The sequence below is a fragment of the Sciurus carolinensis genome, chromosome 8 (genome assembly GCF_902686445.1).
Source record: "Sciurus carolinensis chromosome 8, mSciCar1.2, whole genome shotgun sequence".
NCBI classification, from domain to species: domain Eukaryota; kingdom Metazoa; phylum Chordata; class Mammalia; order Rodentia; family Sciuridae; genus Sciurus; species Sciurus carolinensis.
In genome coordinates, this window is record NC_062220.1 from 18,156,580 (window position 1) to 18,169,769 (window position 13,190).

Consider the following 13,190-nt stretch of genomic DNA (forward strand, 5'->3'; position numbering starts at 1 on the left):
GTCTTTGCTCTTTTTTCTTAAACATCTTCCCTGACCATAGTACCCACATGATCTCTTGACTTAGCTAAAATAAAAAAAAATCACATTTGCCAGTAGTCACCCAAATACTGAACATAAATGAACTTTTGTGTATGTAGAGATATATATACATGCATAAAATATATTACATATTGTTCACATATTTTATATATATATATATATATATAATTTTATCTTGAACAGATTTTTTTTCTGTACAAGATGGTTTCGGTATCTTAAAGTCAGCCCTTCTCCAACAAAATTGTATGCTAGAATGGAGTTTTCCATGAATGCTATGGGATTTGTGTCAGCTACATAAAAGATAGATATAAATGAATGCTTGAGTTGAAGAAGGAAGTACCTCTAAAAGAAATGTGCTGGGATAGGTTTCAAACCAGCCTCTATGTAAACATGCTCAAAGTGCCAGAGAAGTCATATATTGCCAGCATATATATGTGTGTGCCTGTTCATGAATGAATGCACACACTGGGGTTCTTCTTGTAATAAAGTGTATCGTAAGTATGAAGCTGACCTCTGTAGGTGAATTTTTTGCATTCAAATGCTTGGGCTAATATTTATAAGCAGTGTGACCTTAAGCAAGTTATTTGAACTCTCTTTGTTTTAGTTTAATCATCTATATAAAGAGGGCATAAAATTGTACCTGCTTCATTGAGTTACACTGAGAGTTAAGAAGAGTAACTTTTTAAAAAGCTGAGACCTGGCACATTTTAAAAAAAACAATCAGTAAATATTATCGTCTATTATTCTGTCCTCAAAAAGGAGTACATATCTATACAACATAACTAGATGTGTTGTGAATGGGTCATAAAACAAGGTTGTCTGTGTCTCTCTGTGTGTGTTATCATCTTCTTTTCTCTCCCTACAAATGCTGACATGAATGCCACAAGAATAAAATGATAGTTGGAAGCAGTTATTGAGCCCAGAAATATCCCTGAGTCAATGAGATGAAATTCCAGTGGGATTCCTGTGTGCTGCTGGCTGATCAGCATGTTAAGCGTATTATTATACAATTAGCACATAAAAAGGTGGAGCAGAAAATCAAGGGAAAGACTTGTCAACTCCTTGGGAAAACAAACTCGAAAATTCATAATTCAAAAGAATTTTAAATTCTCTCTGTTGTTCCATGCTTGTAAGTGGGTGATAAGTCATTTCAAGTTCTGTGTCTACTAATGCACTCTCACCTATATTTCAGAGATGCAGGCTTATCTTGGATCTTGCAAGTTTATTCTCTCGTATTCATTTCACATCTTCCTTTCACTAACGTGAAAGATTTGTATATCTTGTGAATCGATTTTCTAGTTATACTTTTAGAGGATATTTATAAATAAGATGACTTCAATTTCCAGATGAACAGGTTGATTTTGTTGAAAATTCAACCTTGAATGTCAGAATAGTCTCATTCATTTGAACAAGTCATAACACCTGATCACTGAAAACTTAGCTAATGCACAGAAGCACCAAGCCAGGGTTAAAGAGAAGACAGAAAAATCAGGTCTTAGGATCCTCCACTGCGCCTGCTGTATAAGGGAGAAGTGACCTCATTCCTGCCATCCAGTGGCTTCAGCTTCCACTTGACAAACTTGTAAAATCTTTACCACCCTCTATATCTAAAACCCAATTTATAAATTCTATCATAATAAATATGAATTCATTTATGAAAAACACAGTTACTTATATCCCATCTTGCTCTGTCTTTAGTTCAAAAATGTTAAAATTTTGAGATTTTAACATTACATAGTACTTGCATGTAAACAACCAATCAATTCACAGGTGTTTGGTCTTGAGCAAACTACTCAAGACTCAATTTTCTTCTCTCCCCCGCCCCCAGAAAAGGATGATAACTCAAACAGTCATCTCACACAGTTGTTTTGATTTTTAAATAAGAAAATAAATATAACAGAGTTTCAGGAATACATAGTCTTCAAACAAGTAATAGTTATTATTTTCATGATTCCCTATGTCTATAATGCTCTTTTACTATCTCCCACTAAACTGATAATCTCTCTATTAAACTGATAATTGTGCTTCAGTCATAAATTCAGGTAATTCCTTTAAAAATCCTTCCTGCCATTTTCAAGGAAGTCAAGCACATATCCCCTAGGGAGCAATGGAGAAGCACCCCACAGAAAGGCAGAAGGAGGCTGGTAGTAGAAACGAGAACTGGGTGAGGGATGGAATAACCCAGCCCAGCGCCAGAGCTTGGTGACTTCTGCTTCCCCTCTCAATGGGCACCTGCTTAGTCTAGGGAGACTGAATAAATAAGGTAATTTTTAAATGGAATTTAGATTTTTTTGTTGTCTTTTTCTCCTTTTTTTTAAAATTGGCCTCATAATGCCTACTTTTAAGTACCTTTGGCTGAAATAGAGTGTATTGCACAAACATATTTCACAGGCTGGGTCTAGGCTCAAGAGAGAGACATATGGGACACATTCATTTCATTTTTAAAATTTACTCTTTCCTGGATATAAAAGAATTAGAGATTTAGGGTGAAAAGTGAAAATGAAAACATCTCATTACACACATTAGAATCTCCCATGTGTTGCTTCTTGATAACTAGAGTGACAGGTAAAGGGAAGAGTTTGGGATGTTTTGCACAAACACCCATCAGACTGAGTGATCCATCCCCAAGTTCTTTCAAGACAATTCATCCTAGTTTGTGGCCAGAGAGAACATGAAGCAACTGATGTTCCTGCCTCCACTTTAATGAACTAGCTATTAAACCTCAAAAGAGAAAACTTTGGATTCAAGATTTTTGTCGTCATCTAAGCATTCATGTGTGAGGACAAGAGAATGATACATAGACACATGCACTGGCTTGGGAAGTATTAAGTTCATTAAAATTAAACTAAGTGTTAAAACCATTTTCAAAAGGTTGAATCAGAGGAAAAGAATTTAGAAATCAGTCCTGCTATATGAAGACTTGTGATCATAGAAACCAATGACACAAAGAGTAGAAATCATTGTACAGTATTGGGAATTGATTAAAAATATTGGAATAAAGGAAAGTGTGCATATATATATATATATATACACACACAATGAAATATAAAAAAATAACAATTATAATTTAACTCTTTCATATTACATCACTAAAAATCTAAAATTTAGTGTGAAATAGATGAATGCTAATTAAAATAATTTTACCCAAGGATGTTTTTGATAGTTGCCAGAAAAATAAAGAATGATGAAATATGTTTTTCTAAGTAAAATTAAGAACTAATTAAAATTTAAAGTGGATATGTAATCTTCAAACCACTATTTTGAGGAAGAGAAAGAGAATTCAATATACAATAAGTAAGAGAAAATGAAAAATAAAGGGAGTAAAAAAATGAAAGCAAAGCAAAGAGAGAGAGTGAGAAGAGAAATAAGCCACCAATGTAAAAGCAAAGACTAAAAGATCAAATATATAATTTCTATTTATAAAATACTTAAAGGAACTATCCCAAACAAAATAGCAGAGAAATTTTTTAAAATAAAAGGGTAGCAAATGTCTACCAGGCAAATGAAATGGAAGAAGTAGGAGATGGCAATATAGTTTGGAATAAATGGGAATTACAACCAATATGCATTGAAGACAACAGAAAAATAGCTATAATTGTGTGTAAAATTCAAAGTATGCTTAAAAAACAATTTGGTTAGAATTTGACCCAAGTACAGTGGCTGCAAGGTACAAAAATTCAGCGATCATGTAGGCACATTTATTTTACAAAAAACAAGGATTAATTGAAATGAATAATATAATGCATATGAGAAATGAATACGCATGACGTGTATCTTGGGGGCTGCATATGTGTGTGTGTTTGTGTGTGTGCATATCTTGGTGGTCCCCAATAAAGAAAAGAATTATTTAATTATCCAACTAAGACTAAAACTGAGATCATCTAAAGAAGAGATGTCATAAGAACATAGTCTCAGTTAATATTGAAGAGATGGCATAGTACCATCAACAACCAAAGAGTAATGAAAACAAATCCCAAGAAATTAATTTTTTCCCTTAGGTCAAGGAAACAGTTAACTGAATCCTTTATTTCAATGCATTTGGAAAAGAACTAAAAGCATTAATTTGTGCTAGAAGTCTACAAAAATAAACAGAAACTTTATAACTAGAAGGGTTGAGAATCAGTTTGGAGGAGATTTGCTGTGCCTCAAAACAACATAAGCCAATTATTAATAATATAAGAAGTTATTTATTTACACTGTCAGGCAAAAGTGAATAAAATGTTCTAATAGCTGAAAGTTCTTTTGACTATTTGCCTATTTCAACTTCCATCTATAAACCATGGTGCACACATGCATTATACATTTGCCAAAACCCAAAGAATGTGCAACACAAAGTGTAAACTATAATGTAAGCTACCCACCTTAGTTAATAATAATTAATTAATATTAGCTTATCAATAGTAACAAATGTACCTCCTTTATATGAGATGTTAATAAGAGGAAACTGCCTCAGGTTATGGAAGATGAGTGGCATTGAGAACCTTGTATGGGTTACAATCAATCTATCTATGTACCTAAAACTGCTGCGAAAAATAAAGTTTTTTAATTAAAAAATGAAAGAAAAGAAAAACACATTCTCTGGACAAAATAAAATTAAATTAAAACTTATAAGAAAATTTTAAATGAGGACCATCTAAGATACAAACACCCAGAGCTTGAGGTTTTAATAATTATAATAATTATCAGGCCAAAAGAAAAACAATAAATATTACTATATGTGTTGAATATTTGATTTTGCTACCACTGTTCTACACACTTTAGAATATATTATCTCATTTCATCTCACCAAGAACTATAAGGTAGATGTGTTTAAGTTATAAATAAAGAAAGGTAGCAAAATCTCTTGCACATTATGTGTGACACAATCAGAATTCAAACCCAATCCCATTTCATTGTAAGCCTATGTTTTTATTAATCAGGTTACATTTTAAACCTTGGATGAGATGAAAGCGATTGTCAAAAACAAATCCATGACTCTAAATGTTTTCAATATTAAACAAAGGATGGAAGAGGAAGTAAGCGTTCAATTGAAAAAGTTATAAAACAGAGAAAAAAATTCCTATGGAATTATAAAAAGGAACTAAAAAAGTCACAAAATTCTGGAAAATCTTACTAAAAAGCATGAGAAAAACAGAAAATTAGGAAAATGAAAAGAAAGTAAATTTGGAGAATAATCAATTTAATGGTCATATGCACAATTATTTGAGGAAATTTTCAGCATTGTCACTACATAGATAACTAATAGGAAATCCATTATTTACCAAAATTAATAAATAAACACATACGAAATGTGAACAAACAAATGACTTAGAAAATGTAATGATTCACTTTTAAAATTTCTGTAAGAATTAATTTACATTTTTACCTAAAGCTTTAAAGGTAGGAGCATTCAAATATATATGACCAATTTCATTCTATAGAAACTCTTCAACAGCATAAGCAAAAAGGAGAAGCCACCAATTAATTTTACATATGTGACTCTGATATAGACATTCGTCAAATATAACACAAAATTAAAAACAAACACTTTATCTCAATCTCACTGGTAAAAGTTGATGCAGAAGCTTTAATAAAGTAGCAGCGAATGGAATTCAATAGTACATTAAAGGAGTAACATATCAGGACAATTAAAACCATGGAATTAAGAGATGTGTTAATATTAGAGAAATTAATAATATTATATCACACAACAATCCCAATAAGAAAAATATCTTATGTATAAGACATTCCCAATACATTAACCCCAAAACTTCTGATAAAAGTCACTCTACCATATATAACACCTACCTTAAACCAAACCCCAATGACATATTACTGTTGAAAGACAAGTTCTTACTAAGTCATCACAAAATGATTGTTTGGACTTATTAAATGTCACAGTAGTGCCCCCTGTCCATGACTTCACTTTCTACTGTTCCAGTTACCCACAGTAACTCCAGGGGAACTATGGGGTCTGAAAACATGAACTGGAAAATTGTAAAAATAAATAATTCATATGCTTTAAATAACTTTTTCCAACATATTGCTATAATTATTTTATTATTAGTTATTTTTGTTTATCTCTTACTGTGCCTAATTTTTAAATTAAACTCCATTTGAAAGATTTAAATAGAAAAAAACTGTGCTTATGGGGTTTGGTACTATCTGCAATTTCAGGCATCATGGAGCATTCTGAACTCTGTGGAAAAGAGGGGACTACTGTATTACAAAACATATATAGCAAAAACATTTAAAAAGGTGCTAAGCTAGAATAAAAACATATTTATTGTAAACTAAGGAACATTTTTCCATGAGTTATGAACAATATGCTGACATACCAACTTTAGAAGTCCAACAAATTGAAATTCTAGAAAAAAAATTAATTGTTTTATATCCTAGACTCACCTATTGCTGAAATTCATTGAACAAATAATTAAAATTCCACAAGTTAATATTCCAATGATGCCTCTATGGTTTCTAATCAGCTTTTAAACAGATAAATCTTTTTATACTTACTTTCATTTTAATAAATTACAGTGTGACACAAGTTTTCATCATATCCACAAAAATAACATTTGTTTTGATGTAGAGGTGTGAAGTTTGTACATCTCCATGTTTGAAAGAGGGGAGAGTAAGCTTTCTTTTGAAGGAGGTGTGCTTACACACTATGGATGATGCCAATTTAGTTCCTGGGGAGATGGAGTTGGAAGAGTCCGCTGCTTGTGAACAGCTCAACAGCATGGAGTCCTCCAGGTTGGTGTATCTCTAAACGTGACCCACCTGGAGATCCATGGTGTCGAACAATGAACTTTCCAAACAGGCCAGGCCTCCATAAAGTGAGGGGGATTTCCTCTTCACCAGCGTTGGTTGAAGAACACACAGCCTGTACCTACTCTAACCCAAATGAGTTTCTGTCATTAGTCTTCTCCGTCAGAATTTTCTCCATCTGTTGGCCATTTCTGGCTACAATATTTATTTGCAGACTCCAGATTAATCCCAGACTTGGACATTTTGCCTTTGGTTAAGGAAAACGAACAAGAAAATTGGCAAAAATTGGCAAGTAGTGTCTGTCTTACCATCATGGTTCAAAGAGTACAAAATTGTTTTCCATATGACTGTTGTATAACAAACATTAAATTAAACTAGGTAGCCAAATATCTACATCTTGCCATAGAATTTCAAAGTTCAATATTTGAACTTATTGCACTTATCTATACTTTCATGATAGAGAAGGGATGACTGACTAACAGTCATATATAAAACTAACCTGGGATAGGACCGCAGCCAATTTTTAAGGCTCTAATTGTTTATGATTTACCTTTCCACACTTAGGGTTGTCCTACTCCCACAATCCCATCTAAGCTTCTCCATCCTTGCTGCGGTCTGCTTCTGGTGCTTCTGGGTCTTGCGTTTGGAATGGGGTCTTGGAAGTCATTTTCGGTTTTGTCTGTTTCTTCTATGCCTCTTAGCTCCCCACAGATAAGCACAATGCTTGCTTCAGGGCCCCAAAGTTAGATTTTCTCCAAACATTGCCAGAGTCCCAATGCTGGACTAATATTTATGGAAAGTACCTGCATATATGGTATGAGTTCCTAAGATCTGGCGAGGACTGCATTTAATACTTGCATGTACCCTACTTTCAATTTCTAGATGTTTTAAACTGTCAGTTTTCAGTTAAAGAAAGAGAAAACAATTAAATGTCTATATCCTGGCTAGCATTCATGAGGTCCTGGGTTCCATCTCAAGCATTGCAAGAAAACAAAGAAACCAACATACAAAAACAAGCCCAATGCATATCCTTAAAGACATCACAGCTTACTTTCTTACTTCTTATGAAGTTGCAACCTAAATCCAAACTCTTGGAATTCATATCAATTATTGATTCTGAGAATAATTCTAATTATTTTGGTAACTGATAACCCCCTACAAAATTAGATAGATGGTAATATACATAAGTAGATAATAGAAATATATACCATAGAAAGATAGACAAACAGATAAAGTTTAAAAAGATGACAGATAGGTCATAGTATGAATGTCAGTACTTCCTATTTTGATCTGAGAATAGGCTCTGGTGCAGGGAAACCATGGAGTCTGATAAAATCCATGGAAAGAATGATCTGGTAAGTGGAGGCCGAAGTGTTAAAGACAACTCTTCATTTATCTAATCCAGTGTAACCAAGTATAGCATTTTGTTAAAGAAAAAGAGACTGATTGTAATCTACCTGGAATCCTCCCAACCGGTTAGGTTATAAATGAGCTTAGTTGGAGTTGAACACACTCTCCTACACCAGAAAACTTGGACTAAAAGTCACATCTTGAGGCTCCAGCCATTGATGACCAGCATCATCTTGGCAAATCATTTAGCCTCTGAGCCCATGCTTCTCCACGTATTATTTGGAAATGACAACCTGTGTTTTGTGAAGTATATACATGATGATATGCAAGTCTTTGTATGTTTTTAAAGCTTACACATTTAAGAAATCATTAATATTATTTTAGTGAATACAAGTGATCAGAAAACCAAAGGGCTAGGTTCTTTCAACAAAAGAATCAAAAAGTATTTGGATATTTCTAAAGAAGGAGAAAAAAAAATGGAAGAGAAAGGCCAAAACTGTATTGGGAGGACTCCAAAGATCATTGATATTCTACTTGCCTCACTACAAGCTCACCTGAGCAGCCTGCTGGTTTGTTTGATTCATTCTAGTGCAGAGTCCAGCATGTGAAGGATGCTAAAATAAGTATATGTAGGATGAATAAGGAAAAGTTTTCTTCTCTTTTGACAGTGTTTGTGTGTCAGTTTTCAAAGATTCCTGGATGGCAAAGCCACAGTCACTTTGGAAACCTGCCCCTCAAGAGCCCATGGATTTAAATCATCTTAATCCTCTTCCACCTGAAGGCAGGTGCAAACCCCATCCTTCCTACTTTTCCAAGAATCAGGGCCACCAGTCTGTGTCTTTCATTTCATGTAGATCTGTGGTGCCTGGGTCTTAAAAGGGGCCTTTTCACTCTCCCAGGTCACTGGTCTTCATATTAAGATACTAGAATCCAGGGATTGAAAAGACAACTGGATTGCAGGAAGAAAATATTAGAAACTCTATTATAATTTATATTTAGCTCCTCTTTTGAAATAACTTTGTCTGTATACATTATAGCACATGAAACCAAGGAATATCTGGTTCTGTCTATACAATATGGCAATAAGTACCTACATATTGATCAGAGCTCAAATTATATTTGTGAGGGACTGGGGATGTCACTCACTGGTAGAGTGCTTGCCTAACATGAGTGGGCCCTGGGTTTGATCCCCAACATCACACAAACAAAACAAAACTACATGGAAAAATTATTGTTTTGATTAGAGGTATGTAGTTGACGTTTTCAGTAGCCCAAACCCCCATATCTTCCAGATCTTTCCTCATGCTTGATTTCCATATGCCATACAGTTTCTCTACATCTGAGAACTTTCTCAGAAACCAAGGAAGGCTTATCTGCCCTCTGTTCATAAAAGTTGGAAATAGTCCAGAAATTTATAGACCCTAGAAGCAACCTTCAAATAATGATTCTTTCAAATAATAATCATTTCAGCAGTTGGCAAGATGAGTATGAGTGCTTTTAAACCGTTTCATAGAGTTTCTCCAGTGTGTAGCTCAGTCACCCTCTAAGGTACCCAGCTTTCATTGAACACCCTTTTTATGCCTGCCTCCCTTTTCCTGTGGCGCTCTTTTTATTTGACTTTTTACGCTTCCCAAATAGAAGTGGAATCTTGCTTCTGGGAGAACCCAAGGTAAAGGAAGTGTGTGGCCAATGTCATTCCAATGCTACTGCTCCAAACACTGACCCCATTTTATTGTCTTTCAAGGCAGCCTGCTTGGAAGATGGACAAGAGCAAGGCCATTCGGTTTGACTCCTCCCTGTGGCTGGGCCTAGAAGGGTTGTGTGGTATGAAGGTGACAAATCACCTACGTTGGTCTTCAGTGTTGTTCAGGGAGCCTTGTTTCTTCCACATATTACTGGCGTGCAGTCCTGATGGCTCTCAGGTCCTCAGAGTCAAGGAATGGGGGGAAACTACTGTCCATGGCAATGACAGTACCAGAAAGAGCCCTGCCTTCTGTTTTAGAATTGCTTTTCTCCTGTTCATTCATGCACACAAAACCCTGCTCCCTAGGATTCTGTGTTTATTTTTGTTTATTTAAACAGTCTTCAGTGCCTCCTGGGAAACTAAAAGGAAAAATAATGACAATAATAAAAACTAAACACTCCTGTTTAGAGGAGATTATTCTTCTTGATCAGATAATTTTCAGTCTTTATTTTGCCACAGGAATTTGCTAGAGATATTTGCATGAAAACAAGCTTTTCAAGCTACAAAGAAATGTACCCATATCTATTGCTTGTCACCTAATCCATAACACTCTGAATCTTCCCTTCCATATTTTAACTTAGAAGAAGGTCCTGACTTTCTTAAAAACATACTGTTGAGTCAAAGGAAGGAATATGGCTAAACAGAAGATGAATTATAATGTTCTCTATATAATATCAGTAGGGAGAAAGACACAGAATCTAATATTCTCTATAAAAGTCTGCTGCAGTGCTTCTAAAGGTAATAGTGGAAAGTAGCTCAAACCTCTTTTATAGCAATGCCTCTTTAATTTCTTAATTTTGATTGGATTATGAATATTCTGATTCCAACAAATATGGAAAGATGTGGTCTAGCTAGAAAATCTTCCATATTATAGATTTCATTTGGATAGTAGATAGACATGATGCAGATCAATATGGATTCCCTAATAGCTTCCCTACAAAAAAACATTGAATTTGAAATTAATAACTGAGATTCTTCAGAAGTAAAATCAATTATTCACATTATTACATTGTAAAACATGCTCTGGAGTTAATGCCATATTGTAAGAAGAAGATCTCTCATGATGCTCAATTGTGGGGTGATTTTTAGTTTGCTAAATGGTGAGATTTCAACACAGAATTAGTTTATTTTGTTATGGTTTAGACATGAGGTATCCCCCAAAAGCTCATGTGTGAGACAATACAAGAATGTTCAGAGGCGAAATGATCAGATTATGGGAACTGTAACCTAATCAGTGGGTTTATCCACTGATATGGATTAACTGGGTGTTCATGGCTGGCAGGAAGTGTAGACTGGAGGACAAAGGTTATTGCGGGTATGCCTTTAGGCTTATATCTAGTCCCTGGTGAGCAGAGCTCTCTTGCTGCTTCCTGGTTGCCATGTTCTGAGCTGCTTTTCTCTGTCACACCCTTCCACCATGATGTTCTGATTCACCTTACGCTCGGAACTATGGAGTTGACTGATCAAAGACTGAAACCATGAGCCAAAATAAATTTTCCTCCTCTAAGTTGTTCTTTTCAGGTTTTATGGTCACAGTGATGAAAAGATGACTAAAGCACTATTTAAATAATTTATAAGGGCAACACATATATAATAAAATTTCCAAAATGAAATTCTCAACTTATGGAGAACAATGGACCATGCCCACTAGAATGCTATGGAAATGATACAGATAGTAAAATATGAGGGATCACTAGAAATAAAATCAAAACATTGAAATTCTAAACTATGTAATATTCCTAAGGTATAAGTTGACTGAAAATGATGACTGTCACATCTGAATTTGTATAAACCATAAACTAACCATAATCATGAATCAGCCAAAGTAACTTATAGAATATAAAATTAGCTTCATATATATCTTATAAGCTTATCAACTCTTTCATATTTTCTATTCTTCCATAATTGTTTTATGTGTGCTCTTATTTTAGCAAACAAATTTGAATTTCTTTGAGATCTTTCATTATGTCCAACTTGATAGATTCTTTAACAAATTGAAATAAATGGGGTTTAGTTTAACCTTTTAATTTACCTCATTGTGTAGCCACCATGGCTTCCTTTCTCTGCCTTCAGAACCCACTTCACTCAATATGCACTGAGTGAATCCCTTATCCAACTTTCCATTTATCATGTATCAAGATTGGGCTAACCCTTCCTAGTCAGTTACTATTTTATCCAACCTTAAAAATGAATTGGTCACTACATGTTAGTTTCCTCTCTCCCTAAAGGGTCACAGAAAGACTACCACATATCCTTAGTTTTAAACACACACACACACACACACACACACATACACAATTTTAGAGAATTAACAAAGCAAAATAATTCACAATTCAATCCATGACTTTAAAGAATTCACAATGCAAAATAATTAACTGCATGAATATAAATGAAATAAAAAATCAGATATTAATAAGGCCTAGACAAGCTTGTAACTGCATGTATTTAGTACTTGACTTTAGAGATGATCTGTCAAGTTAAGAGTATTTTCTAAATGTGACCCTTTAATGAAAGGGCACTGATCAATCTTTGCTTTTAATTTGAAAGCCATGTAATGCTAACATGAGATTATTGGATACAAAGTCTCATAACCATATGTATGGACTATAACAAATATGTAAACTTTGAGAAAAATATTTCATAATCTTCAATGTTAATTTTAAGAGAATCCTGATTTTCTGTTAAATTTTACTTTCAACCCTTCAGCTATACCATCTAATAACCAGAAATAAGATTACTTCTAATTTATGTATTGCTGTCACAGGGTGGCTATTGCTGGCATCATTAGCTATCCCAAAGTACTGAAGAGAAATTCATACCTCCAGGTAAGCTGGCCCTTGATCACACTACAGAAGTGGATATAAAATTTAACATTTGGACTTTGACATTTGGACTTTTACTTTCTTTTGATCACTGTTCTTATTTTTTAAAAAAATTAAAATCACATCGGGAGAGACATAAACAAAAGGCACAAAGTGAAGAGAAATAGTGATTCAGTTTACACAGAAGTAAAAATGAAGGCATATATGCAAATATGAGCTCTCCCCTGAGAAACACCACAAAGGCCATGTCTGTTTTTACTTCTCATGACTGTTATTAATGCTTGCTAAAAATGGCTCTAATAATGGTGCAATCCACAGTTCTTTAATTATACTTTGGGTTATACCTATAGTATTCAAAAGGCAAAGACATTAAACAAAAAGCAGGGAAACGAATAAAAGATAAACTGTTTTCAATTAAGAAAAATGGTCTAACACTGCTTTCTGCTTCAGGAGCTCATTTATTACAAATTTGCGTTTGTTCGTCACTA

At 34.1% G+C, this 13,190-nt stretch overlaps 1 protein-coding gene across 3 annotated transcripts in view; it reads right to left on the reverse strand.

Moving 5' to 3' along the window:
- Window positions 1–13,190, reverse strand: part of Chrm2 (cholinergic receptor muscarinic 2) — a 135,538-nt gene that overhangs the window by 95,688 nt on the left and 26,660 nt on the right. The gene's annotated exons all lie outside the window — the stretch shown is intronic.